The sequence below is a fragment of the Chelonia mydas genome, chromosome 5, assembly GCF_015237465.2.
Source record: "Chelonia mydas isolate rCheMyd1 chromosome 5, rCheMyd1.pri.v2, whole genome shotgun sequence".
Taxonomy (NCBI): domain Eukaryota; kingdom Metazoa; phylum Chordata; order Testudines; family Cheloniidae; genus Chelonia; species Chelonia mydas.
Genome location: NC_051245.2, coordinates 39701403 through 39725407, shown reverse-complemented (window position 1 = coordinate 39725407; position 24005 = coordinate 39701403). Strand labels below are relative to the sequence as shown.

Below are 24005 nucleotides of genomic sequence, written 5' to 3'. Positions count from 1 at the left end.
TACAGACCTGTGGCTAGCCCCTGTCAGCTGACTGGGGCTCGTGGGGCTCAGGCTAAATGGCCGTTGAATTGCAAGGTAGACGTTCCGGCTCATGCTGCAGCCCAAGCTCTGGGACCCTCCCATCTCATGGGGTCCTAGAGCCTGGGCGCGAACCTGAGGCCAAACATCTACATCCTAATTAAACAGCCCCTTAGCCTGAGCCCGAGTCAGCTGGCATGGGCCAATCACAGGTTTTTAATTGTAGTGTAGACGTACCCTTAGTGCTGTCAGCAGTAACCTGGCCATCACTGCCAGATATTCCCAAAGATCAATGGGCTACGGTTTTTCCAAAGCCTGGAGCCCAGCTCTGCCCCACTGTGAGGTAACGACGTATGTAATCAGTGCTCTTTGTGAACCAGCTTGGAAAGATTAGCTTTTTAATCAGTAAATGTTGGTAATGTTGATTTCACTGTACACACACTAACTGACAACAAAATATTTCCATCAATGATCACTGAAATTTATGGATTGGCAAAGTAAGAAAACACCACTTGAGGACAGAGTGTGTTTTAAAGATATTTACAGTTGTGCATTTTGACATGCGATGTTGACAATTTGTGTTTTAGTGGCTATAAAGCTTTAACTTTTTGAGTCTCAACATCTACTGTCATTAAATAATTACTGTTTGACACAAATCCCCAGAATTCTCCACAACTGTGATCATTTAAATAAAAATGAAAAAAAATGCTTAAAAAACACAAACCTCAATATTATCCAGTGACATTTTAAAAAAAAAATAAATCAAATTCTGCCAAGCCTGTTTATGAAGAATCAGTGAGGTGCTTTCAAACTTAGCGCTTGGTTTACATTTTCAAGGCTATCTTTGGTTTAAAAAATGTCCTTTTTAATGAAAGCCGAGAGTCTCCTTTACGTTTCTTATTTCCCCCAAATCAGGGAGGGAGCAAAGCCCAGCTCTGGACTTGATGCAACGTGCTCATATTTACTGCTTGTTTATTTTAGTTGCATTTGTAGGAGATGAAAATGTTGTCCTTTTTCTTCCAATACTGGGGCTCTTCAGACCTAAAGCAAAACAGAAAAAGGTGTGAAAGATCCTGCCTTTGCTAATGTTAGAGGACTTCTAGGATAGCCTTTGTGCAGAGGTTGGGGAAATAATCAAATATGCAGCACTGATTGCAAATTTCTATTTTAAATGCTCAATTTTAACTTTCAAATTGCTTCCATCATGTGCTGCATCCCATTTTGCTTAGTAAATGAGAAGTGCTTCAAGCTACAACTGAAGTGCTTTTTCTCAGCAAGCTAAATGCATTTTGCTGATGATTGAGAAGGTCTATTTCAACCTCTGACAGGAAATGACCAGGACTGTCAGGTCAGACTGGGAGAAAAGAATGAAAGCCTCCTCATATTCAATCAGCTCCCAATTACAGTTTATCAGCAGGAGAGCAGATCAGAAATGAGTTTCTTTTCAATTGAAACTCTCTGCATACAGCTTTGTGAGCCGGGATACTTCAAAACTAATAACTAACCCATTGTATTTAGTTCTCATTAAATAGTTTATCTATTTGATTTATCTGTTTCTTGATAGAATCACAGGGTTTTTAAATGTGAAAAATATCAAAATTTGCTGTCAATGAGAAATCTCTTTTTGTTTATATTTTTGAGCAACAATCATGGCTTTATTCTTTTACCATTATTTAAGGATTTGCCAGGCTTATTTCTCTTGACAGACCATAGTTTAGTTTCTGATGAACTCATCATATTGTGAAAGCTAAACTTATCTGGAGACTGCGAAAGCTATGAAACTTGACACAGCAAATCTCTTCTCATGAATAAATTGTGATTCAGATCTTGCGAAATATCCACCATGCTGGATATTTGTGATAAAACATTGTTTACTAGACTTTACTATGGGTAAAGTTAAAGTAAATTTTCCAAAGGAATTTCAAAGGAAAGAGGTTCTATTGTATGAAAACAGTTTACCTCTTTATAGAATTTAGGGACTGCTCAGTCAGGGACTATATGGTTCTACACCACCACAGTAGGAGCACCAGGAGCAAAACAACTGCTTCCAGGCACACCCACTGGCTTCATGCCCACTGCTGCATTCTTCTTTATTTAACAGTCTTACTACGGTAGGACCTAGAGGCCTTCACCTCTCTACTGAATCCCTTTTTGGGTACAGCATACCACTTCCCGCTGGCTGGCCAGCACATTTTTGGGGGGCAGAGCCCTTTCTCTATTTCCTATTCCTCTTCACGCCTCTTTGGGGCATCGTGCATCCCCACAAAAGACATAAGAATTGCCTGGCCTTTATGCAGACTTCACAGGGGAGGGGTAGCCTGCTGATATACTTTCTCCCTCACAGCATAGCAATGTAAAGGCTGTTCATATGCTGCTCTACAGTGATTTGCTGTAACACTGGGGGTGGGGGAGTGCTGTGTGTTTGCTTTTCTTGCTAAAGATGAAGCCAGCAGTGAGTACACGTCCTATACACTGACATTCTGCTCTGGCAGTGTGGGTAAGTGGCTAGATGCTAGTCTCTTTGTGCTGAGTCAGCACAAAGGGAATGGTTTAGTTCCTACCTTTGATATGTTGTGCAACCCTGAAGAAGGCAGAGTCAGCTGAAATGTCGGCCACTCATCTCTTTTTTTTAACCTTTTGATTTAACGCGGTGATGGACAAACAGGAGTTGTTATTTTCACTGAAATACTCTGGGACAGCAGGACTCCTTTACAGATACTAAATCCTGACTTCAGCTAGCTTTGAGCACAAAAGAGGAAGAGTGAGTAATTCCTGTAAACTGTAAAGGGAATTGGGGTTTTCAAAAGGTGCCCTTAATGGGATTTGGACATCTGAATCCTATAGGCATCTTTCAATATCTCAGCCTAACTGCTGAATTTTCGAGTGCTAAGTTTCCCTCTTAAAACTGTACATTTGTCTTTTGATCCATCACCGGTAATTAGCACCAGATTTGCTGGCATCCGTGATTTAATTTTGCTGTTTGTTTCTGTCCTAAATGACATCCTGCTTTTCAATTCGTCATTCATTTTAGTGCAAGTTTCCCAGGGCTTGAGAGCAGTAGAGAGCAGATTCACAGAGAACGGAGATTTTAGAGGGTTTCTCAGGTTTTTGCAACTCTAGTTAAATGAAAGCTGACACTACACCACAATACTTCCCTTGTCCACAGTCCAACAGTAATATTTTGTTGATTTATTTTCAAAGAAGAATGGCAAGGAGCAGTTGGCTAAGTTAGGCTTGATACTAGTGGCATTATTGATTGAAGGAAACTGTTCACCAAAAGTATAGAACAGACTTGAAATTTCACAGTTCCTCACCTGAGAAGACAGGAATGAATTCATACCAGTTGTTGCATGGAGAGATAAAATGCACCTCCCTGAACCAGCCTGGGCAGCTGTGACCAGAGGATTCTCAGATAAGGGGATGGACAGCTTCTCATACTGCTGCCTATGCTCTGGGAGTGGGAGAGTCTGCAGAGGATTTTCAGAGGTGCAGAAAATCTCCCCCAGACTTCATCTGGAATTGCAGGTGCTCAGCACTTCTGAAAATCAGGCCCTTTGTCTCTGCTGAGAGCTCCATAGAAGCCCCACCAGCAGAAGCTTCTCAAGTATACTAAATCACCACATCTCTGTGGCACCTTTACCTTGCCCTATCCCCAGCCATTGTGCCCACGCTCCTGGCTGAGTGGATCAATTGCAAACATTCCCCCCTGGAGAGAAGCTGGATACGCTACGAATACCACAATTTGACAAGCACACCACAGCAGATTTTCTGCGAAAGGTAGTGTGAACCAGGGATGAATTTGTCCCACACCACAGTTTCCATATCAAAGTAATGTAATAGATGAGCTTAACATTAATACTCCCAGCTAACCCCCAGTAACAAAAAAAGATCTCTTTTACTGTCAGGCTGCATTAATCCATTAATTTTTATCACTGTGGGACCCTGTAGTTTTACCTTGAAAATGTCCTATAGACTTTACATCTCCATATATTGAGCCATATTCTGATCCATTTACTCCAGTGTAAATCCAGAGTAACTCTATTCAAACTATTGAGTTTTTGAAGATTTACACTGAGGTAACTAAAGTCAGAATCTGGCCCATGACTTTGTGGGATTGGTTTCCCTCAAGCAACACCACAGTAGTACAAAAGACAATTGCCTAAATCCCCTGGTACACAGTTCAGCTGTGCCTTTCACTGTGTTTCTGCTTCACCTGACATAAAATCTGTCCACTCTTGTTTCCCTTAGACTGAAAATATTAATTTGTGAAATGGCAAAAAAAAACAAAAACAAAAAAACCCCATCATGCTAGTCCAGAAAGTACAGAAATGTGAGTCTAATATGCAATTATTTAAGCTTAAGGTTTGTCATATGACTAGAGACACTCTGTTAAAATACAAAAATGCCAAATGAGCTTCTGGTCTGAGTCCAGTCACTAAACGACCCTCACAATTAGCATTAATCGGCAACCTTGTCAGCAGGCACTGTAAAGTGGCCAGGGATGAGCCTGAAGAGTGAAGTACCCTCGGGGGGCTGGCAGTACTTCATTTTTCAGTAGCACAATGTTGAATTATTTCATTTTTACAATTGTGTAAATTAGAACAAATATCAAGAAATAATATAAAACATTTCCAACTTATTTTTATTTTTGGAAATGGCACTAAACAATACCACCCTGGTGAGAGTGTTCCTATTGGGCCAGATCGTGATAGTTAAATACTCCCCCACATAGTGGGCTGTGCAGAGCTCACGGAGATGTCATACATGAGGGAAGACGCACCTAGTGTGCCACTCCTTAGAAAGATTCAGAATGTATTCCTTTCCTCAGCCAGGCAGCTCTGCTTCTTGTCACAGAAAGGAGGCAGCTGCAGTATGGGCCAGAGTGGGGTTATGTCACAGCCAAATAGTATATAAATGGTACATAATACTATGCCATACTTAAGATGGCCATTTCTAAATTAATAAGGTTTAGTCTTGTATACTAACAAGTATGCAAAACCTATGCAAACTGGCAATATGCATTTATTGCTGCCTGGAAGTTACAGTGACATATAAGCAGAAATGAGTGACCCTAAGAAGGTTCAGGGATTTGTTGGGTTTTGTTTACCACAACTTATTCAAACCCCTTGGTTGAGGAGCCAGGTAAGAGATCTCAGCAGCCCATAATCTCTCACAAAACTCTTTCATTTATTCTCTATTTACTTTGTTGTCCTCCCACTTTAAGGGGGTGCATGAAAGAGACACTAAACTGAGAACAGCCCCTCTTGCTCCTCCATTTCCTCTTTCAATACCCACTTCTTTCCTGCACCCTTCTAGGCCTCGTGCGACCATGCCGCACTGTGCTTGCCTGTCTGGTATCTGTGGTGATGGCTTGTTTTATATTGCATTACACCCAGTTATGCCTGCAGATTATAAATTCTTCAGGGCCTGAACTCAATCTTTGGTCTGCCATATTTCACCTGCAATAAATGTATGGACACTAAGCATCATAAGATTTCAAGTATTCCCAATTTCACCCTGGTCAGAAATACTGCAAGGGGAGCTTTTCTCTCAGATTTTTAGCTTTTGTTTTTTTAAATTTCAACTTCCAGTTCCAGACGAATAGCTGAAGTTTTATGCGAGGCACCAAATACCCTAGTGTGATGCTTTCCGAAATTCCTGGGGCACCCAGGTTGGAAGGCACCTCACTCCCACCTGTCCTCAGCATGAGGAAGCCATGTCTGAACCTGATGTGGGTCAGCTTCCTGACTCGACCGGCCATGGGCAACGCAAGCACTTCCCAACCTCTGATGTCCCTCTGAACATTTGTGATAGGCATGATCCAACCCTTGAGCGCTGTAAGCCTCTCTCTGGAGCATCCAGCCCCTGGTTCACTAGACACGCATGGTATTCAGGTTTGTTGCTCCCGAAGAAGCAGTTCTCCCCAGCTTACCAGTCCCGTCTCTGCTCACCACTCCTCTTCACATACAGCACTCAGATGTATTTATAGTGAACCCCGACAAAGTTTTATTTAAGAGAATAGATTCAAACGATAGCACATAAAAATAGTGGAAACAAATGTTTACATGTATAAGAAAATCATAACATGCATTCTAAAACCTAGACCTCACACCAAGGTCCTTCCAGAGTTTTTCAACCAGGGCTGGCTGCGATCCTTTTTTCCTGAGGCGGCCACGCTAGCAGCTTTAAACTTCCTGCTGAAGTGCACTTCATAGTCTGCGCTAGGAGAAATGAACCTATGCCTTTACAAGTAGAATGACTAGGGTCCTTCTCACTGGGAGGTGGAGGAAACTATCATTACAACAATAGGTGAAGGAGGAAAAAAAAATTAATATGGTGTTTACTTCAAAAAGCATTCTTAAGAGAATGCTTCAGAACTGGGTCTCCATCAGGAAAAAAAAAGTGACAGAAGAAGAAGAGGTAGCTGCCATGTTTCACCCTGGGCCATAAATTCCTAACACTGCAGCTGACCAAAATAAACTCAGTTGTTGAAGAAACATCAGGTAGGTTTTCCGTAGAAAACACAAGTGCTTACCCATATCTATATCTCATTGCTCCATAAAGCGTAAGGCACATTTTTCATAGGACTATGAAGTGTTCTATAAAAATGCTCCTGCTATACAGTATATGCATATGTAGTTTGTTCTGAGGAAATATAATTTATTCCATGCTGAAAGCTAGCATGAGAAAGCTTAGAATGTCTTTATTTTCTGGATTTCCTGCACATAAATATTTTAGTTTTTGTTTCACCCTTTCTCCTACTTTTAAAATGAGTTTAATATTAATCAAGCTATACCAGATTGAAAACTTTTGATGTTAAAGCCCTCTCTAACTTTAGAACAGATGTTGCATGGATATTGTTGGTGCAAACTTCCTCACACTGTCGAGTGTGTATCAAACTGGAGTTGGCAGTACTACCTCTACAGCTGATAGCCTATTCAGTTCTTGTTCTCTCTCCTGTGACCATGACCACTTATGCCTGGTATGATGTCCATCAGAAACTGGATTCCAATCACCAATTCACTTAATATAGGCAACAAAAAGCCATCAGATAGTAGAAGCAACTGGCTACTGCTGACCTGGACCAGATGAGGACTGGCAAAGATCTAGTTATGAAAGGCTCTGAAACCCACTGTCAATTCCTGGCACCATGTAGCAAAAAGAGGCTCTTAGACTGTGGTTAATGCATCTCTAGTGGTCTATGGGGAGCCAGTTGGTTATATGGTGTTGACTCTCTCTTTTCCACTTCTTAAGTTGCACTACAAAGAGTTAAAATACATTAATATTAGTTTTCCATGAATTCAAGTGCTGCAGCCGTCACAGGGATATTATATAATTGCAAATGGGAAGCGAGGTGGTCTCTGAGACCATCTCTATTGAAACGCGTTGTTCACGTGGGACATGACTCAGGAGTAAGCTGCAACTGTGATCGCTCCGTTAGCCACTCCCTGCAAACGAAACGCCTTGACCTGCACACTTTCCAGAGTGGAACTTTGCAGTTCATCCCAGTTCAGACTGGATCACCAGGGTACAAGACCCCCAACCCCATGGCATTACCATGGTTACAGAGGCAAGCAGTGCTCATGTACGCCCTTACAGTCTTGCACGGGTGCACCCCCTCAGGTGACAAGTTCTGCTACCTTCACCTCTCTCCAGGTGGAACCCTGTGGTTGTGTCACTTGTAAACTGAATCCTAGAGAGGCAGCCCCCCTTTCTCAATCATGTTAACACCACAGAACCTGTAGAACCTGCAGGACACTCCTGTTCAGGTGCCTGTGACCAGTGATGGACTCAGAACGCCTTCTTCCACACCGACATATTGTCCATTCACTCCAGTGTACACAGCAAACAGGGAGGAAGAGTTGACCGCACTACAGGCCTGCAAGCCTGAGGCTTGCCTGCAGCTCATCTCCTCTCTCAAACCGTGTGAGCCCCTGTGTGTCCAGCACATCCTGCAGGAGTCCCTGCCTTAGTTCCACAGCCCTGCCGCTTGCTCTGCGGATAGAATGTCTTTCCCTGAGAAGCTGCTGCCTGCACCCTCTTCCTTTTCCCCCTGAAAACAACTTACTGTCCTTTTGATCTTAGTTTGTGGCTTGGGGGGGGGCGGGGGAAGACCTGTCACCTTCCCTTGACAGGCAGGTAGGGATTTTCCCAATAACTCACTTACCCTTAAGGACCCGTGGTATTTTCCCTGGAAATACCTCTCTGTCATGCTTTCATTTCCTGCTACTCCTCCCTCACAGCCTCCGTTGATTTAATGCTGTGCAGTCAGGCAGAATAATATCAAGCAGATAAACTTTTTCAAAGCATGGTGTGGAAATCTATATTTTTGTATGACTATTATGGGTGCCTCAGTTTGAGGACTGAATTTGGCCAAAACTTTCAAACTTGGGAGCAGTGAGTTCTCTGGACCTCAAAACCAGGCCACGTTTGCTTAGCTGCCTAATCACAGATTTTAGGTACCAAATTTTGTAAAATTTGGCCCATGTCTCCATTTCACTAAGCTTTTTAACTTTGGCTCAGCTGGTCATAGAGAGCCTCATTGCTAGGAATGAGCTGTAAACTAGAAAAACCCAACTACAGGCACCAACTTAGTAGTATTCCACAGCATGAAGAGGAGCATAGTCACCAATGGCTACGTTCTGTACCACGATCTTACCTCTTTCCCATTTTTTGCTATCTTTTTGTTTATAAGCTAATATCCTATTATGCTGATGCAAAATCCATAAGGGATTCATGTTCAGTCGTAGCATGGGTCACGAGGCAATGCTCCCATCAGGGTACTCTGCAATCTTTGTTCTGCTGTGATTCTCTTGTTTTATTATTAATTTGATATTTTCTCCCGGACTCATGTAAACTCAGGAAAAGCAAGTCAGAAGAACCACCACTTAGGGCTCCTCCTCCCCTCATGGGTTTAGCCATGGAAAGACACTGTCTGGGTTAAGGTCACACTCTGGAGGAAGCCCATTAGAACAGGGAACACCTTATTTTCTGTCTTGTAAAAGACAAAGCACATTGCCGGTGCTTAGTAAGTTAAACACTAATACTATTTTACACTATGATCACATGAAAATTCAATACTATTTTATATCCTGTCACTATGGCCGTTCTTATGTTCCAGAAAGTCACGTACAGGTAATTCAGGCAAGGCATTTGGGAAAATAAAGGGAGTGCTGCAAAGAGAGAAGTGGGTATATACCCGCTATACAGTTTAAGTTATATGTTCTAAGGAGTTTAGCACACATGACCAGAGCCAACCTTCCATCTCCCATATTTCCTTCCCATTGCTAATGTTTTAAATACAAAATGAATTCCCAATTCAGATAAGGTGAATCTGATTCTAATAGCTTTCCTATGTAACAAAAATGGCTTAATAGACTAAAAGTATTCTGAGAAGCCAATGTGGATTTGGATGGATATCCATATCCTGCAAAACCATTTCTGTCTGATGGGATTGAGAAGGACTGAGATTAAGGACCTGATTCTGCTTATATTAAAACTGTAGCAACCCCCCACCCCATGGACTTTAGTGGAAATAGAATTGGGTAAAAAAAAAAAAAAAATCATGAATGTGGTAGTATATAACGGAATTATTTCAGAACCAGAGATAATGTGGCATGGGACAGCACTGTGACCATGCAGACTTGTGTGTGTTTTATGGCCCCAGCTCTGATAAAAATTTCCCCCCAAGTAGTTTATATGAAGCTCACAATGTTTGTGCTGGGAAAAATATGGCTTATACTGTCCTGTGTGGTTAGCCTTCCTTTTCTCTGAAGTGCTAAATAACACTTTTCAATTGTGCCTTGCTGGAGCTGTACAGCATTTCAAAGATGGAAGAGGCAGATGAAAACAGCATCTTCCAAGCTTTAAACCCTGAAGTACACACTGTACCATTTCCTTAAACTGAAACGGTGACATCATTACTCTATCCCCAGGGCTGCATTAAGTCACATACAACCAGTTACAGGAACTGACATATCCTTACTTAAGAATTATCCTTACAGTACCTCTGACAGTGGATACAAATGTGCTGAGCTACAGTGAGCCATATGCTAGAGATGGGATTTCTGGCATACAGTTCTCCAGGCTTACTTGAAATGCTTGTGGACTCACGCAATTGGCTGTGGATGAAAAACAATCCTGCAGGATGCCTGGTTTTCTGTATCTGACTCAATGGTTCATCTGAGAGTCAAGCTTCTTAAGGAAAAGAAGATATAGAGATAGAGACTTTGTGTACCTGGAATAAAAGCACCCCATTTAACAGGTCTGTTTCTGTGAGTTCCTCTAGTTGCTTTTCTCTTGAGACTCGAGCAATGTTTTAAAGTCCTAAGTCCCCATCTCCCTACCAAAATAAGTCATCTGGTGGTCACAGCATTATCTGATCTGAACCATGTACAGAGCAAAATCCCAATGGAAGGAGCAGATACAACTGACTTTCAGAAAGCTGAAAGGGAAACAATTTCCCAAAGGGACTGTGTTTAAAATATTTAAAAAACTACTTTAAAAGATAGTTAGGGGAAAACAGTGTACCTAGAGACAGAAAACAAATAAATCAATTGATTAGATACTTGTAAAAAAAAAAAACAAAACAAAACAAAAAAAAACCTTTCAATATATAGAAACTAGCTCATCCACATTTCATCCCAAAGGAATTTTGATTGGAATCCTTTAAAGCACAGGTGAACTCTACTACAAAACACATTGGGAGAGTTTTCAGAAATCGTTGGAGAGACTGCAATTGAAATTCAGCCCCTTTGAATTTAACCAAGTGTAAGGGGGGGGGGGGGGAATAGTCCCGCTCTTATGGGGAACTTTCCTGGCTTCTGCACTACCCCAGTGAAGTGGGCTAGTGAAAGGATCTGAGTCCTCGCTCCCACTGCCTTTACCCAGTGGCCTCCCTGCCCTTGAGGACCCCCCTTCCACTCTCCTGTCTGGTACAGTCCTCGTAACCCCAACAAGGCTGGGCCCAGGATTCCTGGGGGGCTCGACCCCCAACCCTGCTGCGATCACCTAGGACAGGGGCTAGGGTGTCCCCACTCCGGGGTACTCTCTCTGCACTTCTCTGACCCACTGACCATTACATACAAGTTAAAGCAAGTGCAAGTTATTTAAATCAACAATTAATTTTAAAAAGAATAAGGAAAAATGGGAAAGGTTAAAGGAAACACTTCAACCTGCTCTGTGGCAGGGAACATCACAAACAGTGCTTCTGGAATGTCTGGGCAGTTCACACTCTGTTCCTTGTAAGTCCCAGGCCGCCTTCTCAGGCCCTGGCTGTGCTGTAGGGATGCTGGGGGTTGGACACTTGCTCTGGTGGTGGCCATATGCTCTCAGGCTCTAAGTGGTACTTCTTCGCAGTATCGCCCCTGCCCTGTCGGGGTTATGATCCAAGCCTGGCCTGCAGAGCCTCTTGGCTGAGGCGTCTCACTGTGCTGGGCCCGCTGCCCAGGGTCCCCCTCGGTCTCCCCAGCTGCTCACCGCACCCAGCTCCAGACTGTTCCAGCCCCAGCTCCATCACTCTGTCTCTGCACTGCTGCTGCTGCTCTGCCTCCAGCTCCCTGGGCTGCTTCTTTGGCCCCTCTGGCTCTGGTTGTTGCAGCTCGGCTACCAGGACAGGTCTGCTCTGCAGGCTGCTTCTGTGACTCTGCTCCCAGCACTGACCTGCTTCCTGGGCTGTTTTTCTGGCCCCTCTGGCTCCGGTTGCTGCAGCTCTCCTCCCAGGGCAAGTCTGCTCTCTCTGGGCTTTGCCTCTGGCTGTGGGGCTGCAGCTCTGCTCCCAGGACAGGGTTTGCTCTCTCTGGGCTGCTTTTCTGGTCCCTCTGGATCTGGCACAGCTCTGCTCCCCAGATTAGCTTGGGTCCCTGCTTTCTCCTTAGCTCGGCCCCACTCTGTCTGACCCAGGCAAATCCAGCTCACATAGAGGATGGGACCTCCCTGGCCTCCTGACTCCTTGATTAGCCTGCTCACCCTGTCATTCAGGCTGACCTGGAGCATTGGCCTCTCCCCATTGTACCTGGGGGCTGTCAGTCTCAGGTTCCTGATTCCCCATCGACCCTTCCCCCTTTTAGTACTGGGAGCTAGCCAACCAAAACATCCCCACTGAATGTTAGTAAGGGGGCAACAGTCCCCTTACACAAGGAAGAGGGGTACAAGGGTCAATGACCATGGCTCACTAGGGATGGACAAGTAGGGAAAGTGGTAAGCAGATTTTTTTTTTAAACAAACAAGATGGTAAAGAGGATGAGGACATCTATAACCATATCTAGCATCGAAACAAGTTAAAAGGGATGTTAGAAGTGCAAAAACCCAACACACTGTTCCTTAACTACTTAGTTTCTTTGTGTACATTATCACTAAATGATGAATGAAAGGGAAAACTGATCAACTACAAACAGTGAGAGAACTAGAAGATTATAGTCTCTCTCTCTTTGCAGTGGAGTGACCACAGTACTGCTGAAATAATATCTTGTTTCCTGATATGGTGGGGCTGATGTTTTTTGTAAAAAGATTGCATACACTTAACGTACACACATATGTATAATACACTGCAAAGTATCAAGAGAAATGAGCAAACTGTTGACATTGTTTTGCACGTTCAGAATTTCTGATGTATTCTTTTTTTAGGCTGTGGGATTTGCCCGTGCCCATTCCAACAAGTGGGCAGAGGTTCAGCCTCCCAAACCAACAAGATTGCTAATGATCTGTTTTGCTCTCTGGAGATCTACTAACTTCGGATTTCTACACTGCCTCCTTGTTTCCCCCCTTCAGCAGCATTGTCGCTACCCTGGAGATAGAGTATTTCACATCATAGAGGATGAAAGTTATATGGAATTGGTCAAAGTCCAATACTGTGGAGAACAGACATTCTCCCCAAGCTCTGCCTGGCCCTCCTCCTTCCTCTCTCTTTTTTAGATCTGTAGCATTCAATTTCCAGCTAGAGGCACTTCCAGGAAATCAGAGGAAAGGGGAATGATGTATCAGAGGTGGCAATCCTCAAGCCGTTCTGTAACTTCCCTGCCTGGATTTGCAAGGTTTGTGTCCCATGTGCTCAAATTCCTTCATCTGTTATAAATGCAACAATAGTTTAACAATGTTTTGGCATAGTTTCAGATTAATAAAAGTGTGGATGGGGAAGTATGAAATCTGGCTTTCATAATTTTGTAAGCATTGACTGTTCATTCAGAGCTTTCTACAAATGTTGTGGCAAGATGGCCGATTTTAGTCTGGTGGGTCCCACGCTTTTCTTGGCAGGGAGCTAAGATGCTACCCTTTGCCCCTTCTCTTCGGTGCTGAGGGCCCTGCTACTAGCCCGGGGAAGGTGGTAGAGGAGGGAAGCTGGGGAGGCAGTCTGGGTGTGCTCCTCACTCTGAGTCCCAGCCCCTCTCAACCCCTGTAGGTTTCTTACCCTCGTCCCCCTTAGGTGGGGTTACCCTCAGTCCTTAGATGCTGGGGGGAAGGGAGTCTCCCTTACTCCAATTCTTTGGTCTTCCAAATCTCTCAACACACCTCCAAGCTCCAGTCCTTCCTCCTCCTCCCCTGTCTGCTTGACGCAGGGGGTTTTATTAGGTTCCTAACAGGGCCTTAATTGACTGCAGGTGCTCCAATTAACCTGCAGCCACCTTCCCTAGTCTACAGGGAACCACACCTTAATTAGCCTGGAGCTTATATATTTCCCCTCTAGCACTCTCCCACTGCTCCCTGGCCCTCCTGTATCACAATGTGTATAACTTTAATTAGTCTGATTTATTTTATATGCATTTCTATGGCACTCATCGCTATAGTATCTGAGAACCTAACAATACTCTTGAGAAATAGAGATGTATCAGCATTCCGATTTTACAGTTTTACAAAATCCATCATATTAAATTGAGTAAATACCTAAATTTTTAGCCTAAAAATGACTTCTAATTCTCTCTGAAAAAATTACATTTCTCAGCATAGATGAGGGTCATAGATAAAAGAAGCCACCTTTCTCTTCCATACAGCTCAAAGACAGACTGGAATTTAGTTCCTCTATATTAGAAACACTAATATAACTTTATATCCATCATAGTACATTTTATACAGCAATTTCAGTAGCTGTAATTTAAATTCACATCCTGCACTGTTTTAGAACTTCCATCAATTTAACATATTTGTTTGCTGTATAAGATTTTCCTGATCAGCCTCCTAAACGGTTTTTAGGTAGGATAGTTAGCATAGCAGGTCATACAAGAGCCCTTTTGCCTAATGATCTTTGAAATCCCATTTTCTTTAATGCAGGAGTCAATTCAGCCTCTGGACCCTCCAGAGGAACCATAATAGATTTTTATTTGTAACTTGTGAAAATGACAAGTCTGCAAACTGTAGATATTGTCAGCAAATATTAGAGTGCTGTTTTCTAGCTCTTCTTGGCTGCTGGATTCTCTTAACACCCATTTTAATTGAAAATTATGTTTTTATCATGTAGACAAATAAAATAAACCTGGAGCAATCAACTAGAACAAACTGTGGAACAATCGTGCCACATATTGACCAAGAAAGGAAATTATGAGTTGCTCTGAAATCAAAACCCCAGTGACTTTAGTGCTGCGTGTTATGCCTGTACAAAAAGAATGAATGCCCGATTCTGATCTCACTTATGCCTATGTGAAAATAAGTAATAATGCCTCTGAAGTCAATAAAAAGAAAAGGAGGACTTGTGGCACCTTAGAGACTAACAAATTTATTAGAGCATAAGCTTTTGTGAGCTACAGCTGTAATCTGAAGTCAATGACATTCAAATGTAAAATCTGAGGTGAGATCACAGTCACGTTCAGACAGATATCAACAGCAGGACAAAAAGTCAAAGGAAGTCATGAGGTCAGAGTGATTTGCACATCTGGAAACCATGATCACCTTTTCATAGGAAAACTATTTAATTCTCTGAATTACTCTATTAACTGTATGTTGTTTTTTTTTTTTTTAATATTTGTTAACCCCATTTCTGCTCTGTAGGTTTACCGGATAACGTGCTACCTGAACTGTGTAGGCAGTGTTAATATACGACCATTTTAGAGACTATTTCCAATATGGGAATCAGAACCATTCCCGGTGGCAGCTTATCTACAAATCATCTTCAAACCAGGTATTGGAGTCGGAGGGGTTGCATTGTGATTATGGTAACAGGACTACGAACTGGTAATTTGCTCCCTAGCTATCATGACATATTGAACCTGTGTGTTCTGTGTGTTATTTGAATTGTTCTGACTGAAGGCATCTCAGTATTGCCAACACTAAGTTTTCAAAACTATGAGGAAGCCTCTCCCTCACCCCCCGCCAAAAATCAATGTGAGCAAATTTGGGGTTCTTTTTTATTTTTCTTCTGAATTTTGAGCCTTTAGAAGAGTTCACATTTTCAAGCTTTTCTCTGAAACCAGTAAGGCTGACAATTTTTTTATTTAAATGGAAGCAATACTCTCACATAATAACATGACTCCAGCAGCAAGGGCTTTAAGAAAAACACCAGATATGAAAATTACCAATGCTACTATCTAGGTAGCTGTGAGAAATGTGTTGATCTCTAACACAAGATAAATATATTATCACTATTAATATTTTAGACACTCTTTTGGGTAAACCTATTGTGAAAGAACCTTTTGTGACAGAACAAACTGACATAGGAGATACAAAAAATTCAAGAGTTACAGCTACTAAATTTTATAAAAACCCTTTCCCAGGAAACCACATACAGTATAAAGCCCCACAAAGGAGAACCCCGACTACAGAGACCAACTGTAGAGGTGGCTTCTTCCTTTCTTACCTCAGATGAGTATCTTTTTGCCTGGTCTGAATTTTCCCTGGAACCAGAAGGCAGCTATGCTCTCTAGTGGAATCCATTTTAAGCTATGGCTTGTGAGTATTGCTATTAATACCCTCACACAGCACCACCTGGTAGTAAAAATGTTGCCTTGCACCTTGCTGTTGAGTGGGGGTGGGAAGATAGTTATTATTGGCTCAAATTCTTGTTGATCCTTTTGTCTGTGCAAAGGGATATAGCGTTGTTGGCCCATTGCTTCTTCTTGTCCAGGGGAAGCTAAGGTAATAAAATTGTTGTTAATGGCTAAAATCAAGTCAAGGGGGAGGTTTTTTGGGAGAAGTGGGGGCAGGAGGGTTGTGTGGAGGGAAAGATGGGTGATCCCATCTTGGAAAGGAATAAGAGCCGATTGAGAGGTGGAGCTAAGTCTCCTGACTTCTTTTTGCCTTTTGCTTGTCACGGACTGTATGACCCAGAGCTGTATTGTGACACCCTTATAAAAGGTTTCTCAAATGAACAAGTTTCTTTAATTTGCATTTTCTTTCTGGATTAAAAATTGGGGGCTAAATGCATCCTTTGTCGCTCCTTTGTCACAAAAATAAGGCACATTAAGACATTCTTGGAGGGAATGCCCTGAAGTCCAACACTCTAGACTCCAGGATCCAGCTGACACAAACTTTTCAATAGTTAATCTGGGGTTTACTAATCAACTGGGGAGCATGCTCATCTTCCAAAAGGGGGGGGCAAAACAGGGGAAATATTAACTGTAAGGGCATTGAGCCTATTACCACGGTTTTTGATACAAGCATTTACACAATAGCCTCCTCGTTCAACAGGAATGACAAGGATTCTTAGGAATCATTATGCATTTTCCCAAATTCCTGTTACAAATGAACATTATAACTATCCCACTAAGAAAGTTACTATAGAAAAATCAGTGCCTGTTGGAAAAATATTCACGAACACAAGCTGTTTGCATTATTTTGATCACAACAAACTAGTTAAAATGACCGTTGAACCTCACAAAATGGTATGGGTCTGTTTTTATTACAGGATCATGATTCATAGACTCTTGCTTCCAGAACAGTGACTAAAACTGAAATAAACATTCTGAAATAGAGAAGGATGCTTGCTATAATATTTGGTTGTGAAAGATGTCATTAATAAATAGCCTGGATAACATCCTCCACCCACCCCAAATATGTGCACAGAGAGAGTCTTCTGCTTCTACGTTGTAGGGAGGTTCAGAAGGGACCAAGTGCACTAGCGGATTTAGGTAGACCACCACCCCACCTGTCTTACAATTATTTCCAGTTAATGTTGGATATTGAAGGATGTGTATATGTTAGTTACCATGACAATATAAGGATTATTGTAGTTAAATGGCAATATCCCACTAGAAATACACATCTGTTTTAAGTATTGTAGCAGACACCATTGCTGGGTGTTGCAATGGTACACCAGGCCCTTCTAGCTGTCTGGCAGAATGCTCTGCGTACCACAAGCCCAGGCACAAGCTGTATTCATTCCAAACACTAGGCTCTGGCCTTCACTAAGTTCCTGTTAAAAACACATACGTTTTGAGTAATAAAAGATTATTTGACTAAGGCTGCCAGAAGATATAAGGTACAAATAAGAGCTGTTAAAGTAATTAGGCCTCGACTAACATCCTCTGGAGCAGTCCAGTACAGCACTATAAAGGTAACTGTACCCTTTGGAGGCCTAGTGCCATGGACTATCCCTAGGGTCCATCTCTCCACAAGAAGCAATCAAACCCTGTCTTGCAGATACCACAGGCTAGAGGTCAGGTCTTTTGTTTGTGGTCTCAGTGGGCTCATCGGGCTAGTGTCCTGTCATCCATATGGGTAGTGAATCCACAGCTCCTGCCTGCAGACCACGGAGTTGCCTCCTTCTGCCTTAGCTACTGGCAGCCCCGACTCCTTCCCTGTTAGGCTTTTCTCTTTCCTGTCCCCACTCTCTTGTTGCCTACTCGCCGGTATTCCCTCACAGTCACTTGCCAGGCTGCTGTCTTTGGCCTGCTGCTATTGCTCCAATACTGGATCAAACTCCCCACTTAGCTTGCTTTTCTGGGCCCCTGACGTCAGGCTATTGCTTTCTTTTCCAGCATTCTAGGATGCCTTCTCCTGGCTAGATATTGAACATGGTAGTGCTCTCTATTGACTAGAATAGGGGTCTCAAACACGCGGCCCACAGGGTTATTTTCTGCGGCCTGCCAGCTCCCCGTGGCCCCCCCGCTCCCCCAGCATTTACCTAGAGTGGCTCCGGCCCAGCCTGGCGCGCATCGGGGGCAGGGCAGGCTCCCCGTCTGCCTGCCCTGCCCCCACGCCACTCCGGGAAGCGGCCAGGACTGGGGGGGGGGTGGGGGGCCACAGGGGTCTGTGTTGCCCTGGCCGCGCCTCCAGGTACCTCCCCCGAAGCTCCCATTGGCCGTAGTTCCCCATTCCCAGCCAATGGGAGCTGAAGGGGGCAGTGCCTGGAGGCACGGCCAGGGCAACACACAGACCCCTGTGCCCCCCCATCCCCCCACAGGTTCCAGCCGCTTCCTAGAGCAGTGGCTGGCAGGCGGGCGGCTGGGTGGGCAGCCTGCCCTGCCCCCGGTGCTCACTGGGCCGGAGCCCGCCCCCCGAACTCCCTGCTGCCCCCCGCACTCCTCCTGCACCCCAACCTCCTTCCACACCCCACACCCTTCCTGCACCCCAACCCCCTGCCCTGAGCCCCCTACTGTACCCCACATCCCTCCTGCACCCTGAGCTTCCTGCTGCACCCCGCATCCCTCCTGCACTCGGATCCCCTGCCCTAAGCCCCCTGCCGCACCCCAACACCCTGCCACACCCCATACCCCTCCTGCACCCTGATGCCCTGCCTTGAGCCCCCTATCGCACCCCTCTTGCACCCGAGCCCCCTGCCGCACCCCTCTTGCGCCCAGACTCCCTGCCCTGAGCCCCCGCTGCACTCCGATCCCCGGGTGCACGCTGCACCCTTCCTGCACCCCTACCCCCTGCTGCACCCTTCCTGCACCCCGACCCCCTGCCCTGAGCCCCCTGCTGCACCCTGCACCCCTCATGCACCCCGATGCCCTGCCCTGAGCCCCCACCGCACCCCTCCTGCACCCCGACCCCCTGAGCGCAGGGAGGGGGCTGGAAAGAGGTGGGGCAGGGGCAGGGCCTCATGGAAGGAGTGGAGTGGGGGCGGGGCCGGGGCAGTGGGGGTGGGGGCTGTCAGTGATGCAGCTCTCAGGCCAAAGTACTAGTCCTCATGGGGCCCTCATGGTCATTTGAGTTTGAGACTTCTGGACTAGAACCTATCCTTCCACCTCATTCAGGATACAGAGAAAGTACTCAGTAATGCACCTTGGCTCAACAACGTAATAAGTTACATGGCAATATTGTATACAGACTCCAAGTGGTATTAGTGTATGTCCTGTAACTTAAATGAAATCAAGCACCCAACTTGGATACCTCTGGAATATGTTATGACAAAGAATGATCAGAACAAGTGTAACTTTCCCTTCATGGAAAGCTCTGAAATACATTCTAATTAAAACCAAGCAAATGATTTGCAATGAATAACTTATCTAACAATTCAGCATCTTTCTCTGCCTGCAGAACAGTTGTGTGCAAATATCAGGTACCTCAACTTTATTCATTGTTTGAATTTCAGCAGTTTTTAAAAACTTATAGATTGCTCACAAGCAATTTGCTGTGACTATTTGATGTTTGACACTTGAACTGTGTTGCTTAGATGCAAGTGGTCAGGTAGCTGAAACGGTATTGTTTGTTCTAAAACACATTGGGTGGGATTTTCAAAAGTGCTCATCTTGTCCCATTGACTTCAATAGGAGCAGTTAGGAGCAATGCTGAGCTTTTTCGAAAATCCACCCTTTAAGTATTTGCAGGACCGGCTCTAGGCACCAGCAAAGGAAGTATGTGATTGGGGCGGTACAATTCCAGGGGCGGCACAATTCCAGCCATCCTTTTTTTTTTGCTTGGGCAGTTGTGCTCTCTGACCTTGGGGCAGCAAATTTTTTGCTTGGCTGAGTCTTTGCCTGAATTACAAACTGTTAAAAACTAGCCTCACACAGTATGCTTACTATGCATGAGTCAGGGAAAATGTACCCAAAATACCAGAAATACTGTGCCTTAATAGACTGAGATTTGATGGCACAACCATACATAAAAGTTACCAAGATACTTCAGAACATTGCTGCTTCCAGGAGTACATTTATTTAAAGACCAGCCTGTGATCCTGCCAGGTGGGCCCCGGCATCCACATGGAGTCCCACTGAACCAATGGGGCTCCGTTCATTCAGAGCACCTTGCTGGATTATGGCCTTATTTATTCTAAGGAAAAAGCCACAAATACAAACCACTGGATTCAGCGTCACTCCCTGGGTACAGGGGTTTGCAAGTGAATTGCATTGCTATACTGAATGTGTAAAAAAATCCCATAATTTCACTGGAAAGAAAATTGCTACTTCAGCACTTAATTTGGTAAAGTCAGCCTTGAAAAGTATGAATCTGATTCTCAAAAATGCCAGTGTTTTCTTTGTCCCCCTGGGGCATATTAGAATACCTGGCTTGAATTTATTAAATACAAAGATAAAGGTTTCTCTATCACCAACACTCAAAAAGATAATTAAGAGTGTTCAACAAAGTTCCTCTCTTATTATTCCATTAACAGTTACTAAATTTCAGATAGCCAGGAGACACATCAACTGATACTGGCCAATTACATGGACTATCCAATATTGCTTCCAAAAATTCAATAAAGAAATAAATCTATTAGTACCCACTGCTCCCTTTTTCAACTGTATTGAGTAATGATTAACAGCTCTACATTTACTTTCTAACATTTCCAATTTATTTTAACAGTACTTTTTGAAATAGGGTATTAGGCAATGTCTTAGTTATTTAACTCAGATTTTCCTGTGTTCCTTGAGACAAAGAAATTCTTTTAAAGTGACCAGACAACGCCTAGACTTTTTGATATTTCTGGTATCCAACACTATCCAGCTTTGCCTCCCTGTGGCGGGGTTAGGACTCACCACCGCTGGCGCCTTCTGCTGGTTGCTCCGGGAATTAGCTCTGTCCAGTCATGGAGCACTTTTCGCATGGTGCCTTGCCCTTCGTCTGCTCTGCTGCTTTGGGGACCCTCATTGCTCCCCGCTCGGCAGTGTCCTCTTCAGGACACTTCCCTCCGGCAGTGCCCACTGCTCCGGTCTCACCCCCTTCCGGGGGTTTGGTGTTATCAGCAGTCCACGATCTGCACCTGTTGTAGTGGCTGGCTGCAGCCTCTAAATCTAGCACCTTATCGCAGGGCCCCGCCACAGCCTGCATCGGGGCACGCTCCTCTTCAGCCCGGTGTAGCACAAGGGGAAGGGGGGGACCCAGGGACCCTCTAGCAGCAGCCTCTCTGCCCTCCTTCTCTCCCCTTACCCTGCTATTGTCCCTGGGCCACTTCCCCTTCGGCCCTATGCACCTGCCTGGCCTAGGCCGGCAGCCTGGGGTTTTCCTTGGCCGGAGCTCCCCAGCTCCTTCTGACCTTCCCCAGCACTGCCCTGTCCAAGGTGCTACCTTCCAGCAGAGGAGCCAGTCCTCCTCCCTTGACCACCAGGGAGAAACTCCCCACTCCCTTCCTGGGCAGCCTTTATATATGGCTGAGTCTGGCTCTGATTGGCCGTCTCTAACTCAACCTCTGATTGGCCGCCCACCTGTACCGCCTCCCTGGCCTGCTGAAGCCCCATCTAGGATAGGAAGGGGGCAGCCACCCCACTACAGTCCCATTTTTGGTCAGATTATATAAAGTTATTAAAATTATGCCACATCCTCTGGCTTACAAGATCCAGTCTCACTAGATAAACTTGCCTGGAGTGATAGGGAAGCTGACTTCCGGGGCACCCCTCTATCTGAGGCTCCCTCCTCAACTTTGCCTGATCCAAGTCTTAGATATTGGTTCATTGCCAGAAGAATCTCACCAATTTACTCTGTTTACCAAATTCTAATGCTAACACAATAGAAACTCACTACTTCATACTTCTCATAATTCACCTATACTGAAGGACTGGTGGTCTGTATAACCTTTTGGCAAAGATTTAAAAGTAGTGTATTTGAGTGAGGTCATATCTCTGGAAAAAGCAACGGAGTAATACTACAGAATATTCATTATTATATTGTGATATAATTAAAACTAAATGGCACTTATCTAAACAAAGGAACAGGGTGCACTGTGAAGCAATCTCCTTGCATTTGTTCTGTTTGCTCTCTTATATACTAATTTCCAAACCTGTACTTTCCAATGAGTCTCCCAGTTATCAGTGCAAATTAATACAGTCCTACTCTGTCAAGTGGTTGTGGCAGTGGCCACTATACCTAAAGCTGAGTTCCAACTTGAGTGACAAGCTTCCTCCTGTTGCTGATAGTTTTTCCAAACAGCCTGTTTTGGCTAAACTCATGATAAGTTTGTGTCTAGAGTATATCCTGTTTTTTTAGGGAGATCATTGTAGGGTATCTACAATTTAGGACCTATGAGAGTTCAGATCACTCTGATGAGCTTTCAATAAACAATCACATTTTGAATGCTTAAACAAACATGTGACTCTACTGAGTTTCTCCATTATTAACAGTTATCTCACTTAAGGGAATAAACAGCAGTAACAAACGAACTGTTAAGAAAAAGAGATAACATTTTCAGACAGGTGTACTTAGCAATATACAAGGAAGGCATGCAGGTGCCCTATCCGGGAGTGCCTATTAACCACAACTAGGGTTAATGGGCACATGGAGGACCCCATCATCCACCCTCTTAACTCAAACAAGCCAATCAACCAACCAAGTCCCACTGTCCAGGCTGAGATCCTTCCGGAGAAGAAAAATCAAATGAACACTGAGGCTCTGCCTTTCCTTAAGAAACTGCCAGGGGACAGTCTGTCCCATTCACACAGAATGGTCAATCAATCAGTCTATTGACAAAGCACTCTTCAAGAAAACCTCTCATTTCACCGATTGCCCAGATTTCTCAGGCCTATTCCCTCTAAGGATGTGTATCCCATTGTTAGGACAGTCATCGCTGAGGCCTGCTTTATCCACCTTTATATAGTGTGTCCTCCCCTTGTTATTAGATGCAGCTGAAGGCTCTCCTTCCCGGCTTGAAGAGTGAGGCTGATTCCAGTCCCCGTCTTCAGGACAGGCCATTAACCACTTCTTGTCCTGGTACAGGGTCAGATTTCTCCACTCTCTTACAGGGGGCAAATGAACATGTACTGTGTAAGATATAAATAGGCATATTTCTAAATAAAATGCATTTCCATGTTTTCTATAAAGTGTCAGGTACTCTTGGAGCAAACCCTGCCCTCACATAACTCCCCTTCTGCATATCTAAAGACAGAATTTATACCTCAGACACAGATCAAGGAAGAGGACTAAAGAATACAATAGCAGAGCAAAGAGGTATGGATGAGATCAACTTAGAGGGGTCCATTTTACAATCCAAGTTACTTTCCTCTAAACAGCAGCAATTCCTAGTGTTCTTTTGTTAAGGGTTGGATGCTGTTCTCTGATGTGGAAATAGGAAAGGGAAGCACCAACCTAAACTTGCGGGAGGGTGGGGGGAAAGCGCTCTATTGTATACTGTAGCGTGTTTGGTAAAATATAGTCTGTTGGATTCTTTTCTTTGTATCTGTTAATGCATCTTCTTTGGTTTATGTTCCTTATGCTTCCCAAGTGGTACTTTCTCTAATAAGTTGTTCTGCTGACTTTTATAATGATTAATTAATTAGTTTACATGTATTATTAGTTTATTACTTTGTACTTGACTCCTCATAAATAGCACTAAAAATGCTTTGGATGAAATTTCAGCTGCTCATTTTCACCTCCTCCCCTATTACTGTCACCTCAGTAACTACGTAATAAAGGCAGAGGCATAAATCCTAAAGATTTATTTTTACTGAGGGGATTTCTGTTTACCAGGTATTTTTAACTTGCATGCACAGCTGTCATCAGTTTGTACACAGTCATTTTAGCTGATTTCATATACTGTACTACATTTAGAATAACTCCACTGTAACCATGGTAACTATTTTTGCTTAAGCACAGTTGAGCATGTGGGTTCATTTTAATTTAGCTGAAGAAGATGGAGAAATGCTCTTGAAAGCTCCTGAAATCATTTAGGTTATTATTGGCTTTCATTTCAGGTT

At 43.9% G+C, this 24005-nt stretch overlaps 1 long non-coding RNA gene across 1 annotated transcript; it reads right to left on the bottom strand.

Moving 5' to 3' along the window:
• Positions 1-477: 477 nt before the first annotated feature.
• Positions 478-21737, bottom strand: LOC122466024. The gene is made up of 2 exons (XR_006291224.1): positions 20859-21737; positions 478-1059 (listed from the first exon to the last, which is right to left on the bottom strand). It is a non-coding gene; the product is annotated as an uncharacterized LOC122466024 (long non-coding RNA).
• Between the last annotated feature and the right edge of the window lie 2268 nt (positions 21738-24005).